This window comes from Triticum dicoccoides, chromosome 2A (genome assembly GCF_002162155.2).
Source record: "Triticum dicoccoides isolate Atlit2015 ecotype Zavitan chromosome 2A, WEW_v2.0, whole genome shotgun sequence".
Lineage (NCBI taxonomy): Eukaryota > Viridiplantae > Streptophyta > Magnoliopsida > Poales > Poaceae > Triticum > Triticum dicoccoides.
Genome location: NC_041382.1, coordinates 347,817,560 through 347,820,726, shown reverse-complemented (window position 1 = coordinate 347,820,726; position 3,167 = coordinate 347,817,560).

Sequence of the window (3,167 nt, the reverse complement as noted above, 5' to 3'; positions counted from 1 at the left end):
CTTCTTATTAGCCTCACCCATGTCAAGAGTCATTGTATCAGGATCTATCCTCAGGTACAAAACTCCCATCAGAGGGCGAGAAATGTTAGACTTCACCCTCCAATTGAAGATAGAACCAAAACCAGCTGCACGAACCCTAGCCACATGCCGACTCTCAAGCAATTTAGCACAAGCTTCAACCTCTCCCAACGAACATGGCATAGTCAAGTTCAATTTCCGTTGGTCACCTTCATCGAAGGAAACTTTTCCGGCATTGCGTCCCACCGGCTTGACCGGACTCATAACGCTAACAAGCTGTAAATGAAAATAAAGAAGCCACACCTTAAATAAATGAATATAGAAAACAAAACAAGCATATGAAGGCAAGTAGAAAAAAAGAAAAGATTGCACAAGTTCAACTATTGAAACAATATAAGTACCACCCTCGATTGATGCAAACAATGACCAGCCTCCCCTGGCCAGCATAAAAGCCCAGACACAATTAAATCATTGCAAGTACAACTAGTCAGTCACATACAGTACAAAATACGTACCACTGCAATCTTCAGAATCAACTTCGATATCATCTTCTTCGGATACAACATCTTCAGCTTCAACACGAGCACGCTTCTTCACACCTTTGTTCACCTTCGCAGGATGAACTTTACGCTTATTATTTTCTTTCAACAAAGAGCACTCTCGAAGAGGAGGAGAAGAAGGCTTCTTGTTTGTCAAAACCCGTGGACTACGACAAACAGGGGAGCCACCAAGTTTGCTTGGACCAATCTTCACAGCAACACTATCCCCATCAGCTTTGCTATTACCAGGTTGGGAACCAGCTTTCACACGTGGGCTACGCCTCTGTGTGCCATCAGGATTTCGATCTGACATCTTCCTCTTCAAAACAACTTTCTTCTCCTTAACTGCATCACGAGTAAACACTTGCGTCAAACGAGTTTGCATCAGGTTTGTCTTCACAGGCATGTCACTTCCATGAGATCCAGCATCAACAGTTGAAAAGGCCGCGTCACCACCTTCATCACCTACGCCTTCAGGAGCTTGAGCAACATCCCGATCACTTTGTTGAACACAGGCAGCCTTTTGACGCCGTTCCAACTCCTTTCTCCTCTGGAAATCACACTTCTTCTTTCTTATCCTTCATCCTCGAGCTGTAACTGCATGGGAACATCCTCAGCCTGAGTAACAGGCTCAGTGCCATCAACACTCTGTGACTGAGTAACAGACAACTGGAAGCTCCCATCAACATCATCAACGTTAAGAGAATACATTCCATCATTTATATCCTTGACAACATCAGCAATGTCCTCAGCAGCACCATGGTTGTCATTAACTGCATAAACCAACAAACATAAGAATGCACGTATAAAATCAAAACAAAATCAACATTGCAGAGACAAGATAAATAAAGCGCATAGCATTAGACACAAACAAAAGAAACAACTGATGTAGCTAAGCATATTAATGTATTCAAGGATGATAAAAAATAGCAAATATAAGGGAAACACTAGCAACATCCGCAAGTTCTTCTAACGGATTTGGTGTCTCAAAAATAACATTCACAAGATCTTGAAAGCGTTCTGATTTTTCAGAATCAGGAGGCACCGGCACTCCAACATCTGCAACAACATCATAATTAGCAAAAAATTACATGAACAAGCATTCAGTTCAACTATATGAACACTACAACTGCACCCAATAAAACAATATGAACCCACCACTGGCGCAACAAAACTTAAGAATGAAAACTCTTTCGACATCATACCAGTTCTTCACTGACTACAACAACCTATTCAAATGCCAGGACAACAGTTCAAACTACAAAAGGTGATCAGTACTACAACATGTCTGTAGGTCAAATCAACGGCCAAACCTATACACACCACACAATCCAGGGCAAATTTAACAGCTATGAAAAAACATACAACTTATAAAGTCGATATGACCAGACCTATACAGCCTAAAAACCAGATCTGTTAAAACATCATCCAAATTACAAGGAAAAATCACCTGCATTCAACTTGTCTGGACTGGATGATGTACCCATTGAGATCTACAGACCTAAAATCTGCCGAACCAGATCTGCAAGACACATGAACAAAAATTAGGGCTCTGACCTATTTCAGAAAAAGAAGCACACCATACAAAGAAAAACTCTTACAAGCAAACACAAAATCCGCCACAGAATCAAATATCACTGTCGCCAACCACTCGTTCAAGAGCAAAGGAACCCTAGCGAATCCAGCCTGAAACATCAAGAGAGCAAGAGCTAAGAAATAGAGGGAAAATCTGTGCATAAGAGGACGCAAGGGAAGTCAATCCCACACCAAAAGGAGCAAACAGAGAACCCAAACCTCCACCCTTGGGGTTCAACCCGCCGGCCGACGCTCTCGCAGCGAAACAGTAGAAGCAACTTCTCTGCAAGAAGAGGGGAACGAAGAAGGAATCGATTTGGAGAGGGGAGCGGAGTGGAACGGGGGAGAGCGGAGGTTAAAAGGTGAGTGGGAGAAACCCGACGGCTAAAGCCCAGAACCGTGGCGAAGCCCACTATCTCTGGGCAGTTACCAAAAATAATAGCAAAAATAAAAAACAATAAAAAAATAAATACAATAAAAAAATTAATATAGAGGGAGAAAAGAAACAACTAAAGTACAAATAATAACTCACAACAATACAAATAAAAATTATCAAAAAGTACAAATGAAATAATAATTCATAATGGTGCTGGTTTTTCACCCAAAAAAATAAAGATAAGATAACGGGGGCAAATACTATGCCCCTCGGTGCACTGCGATGCGCGAGCAAGTCCATACAAGGTTGATGCGTCAGTACAACTATGCCCCTCGGTGCGATAGAGTGCGGGGGCAAGTCATGTTACGGACTCGCCTCCGCATGTGATGCCGCGGCACACCGCGTCGTCGCCTGCTACGTCTCGTTCCTGGCTCGGCCTGGCCGGGAGGAGGGAGGGGGGTCCCGACCCCCCCCGGACCGGCCTCGCGCTAACGCGGCAGTGCACTCGTTTGACAGGCGCAGTGTGGTTATTCTGTTTCCCCCCACATGCACCCACACCCCCCTAAAGATAGATAATGGGGGCAAGTCCATACAAGGAAGATGTGTCAGTACAACTATGCACCGAGGGGCAGTGCGGTTATTCTGTTTCCCCCCACACG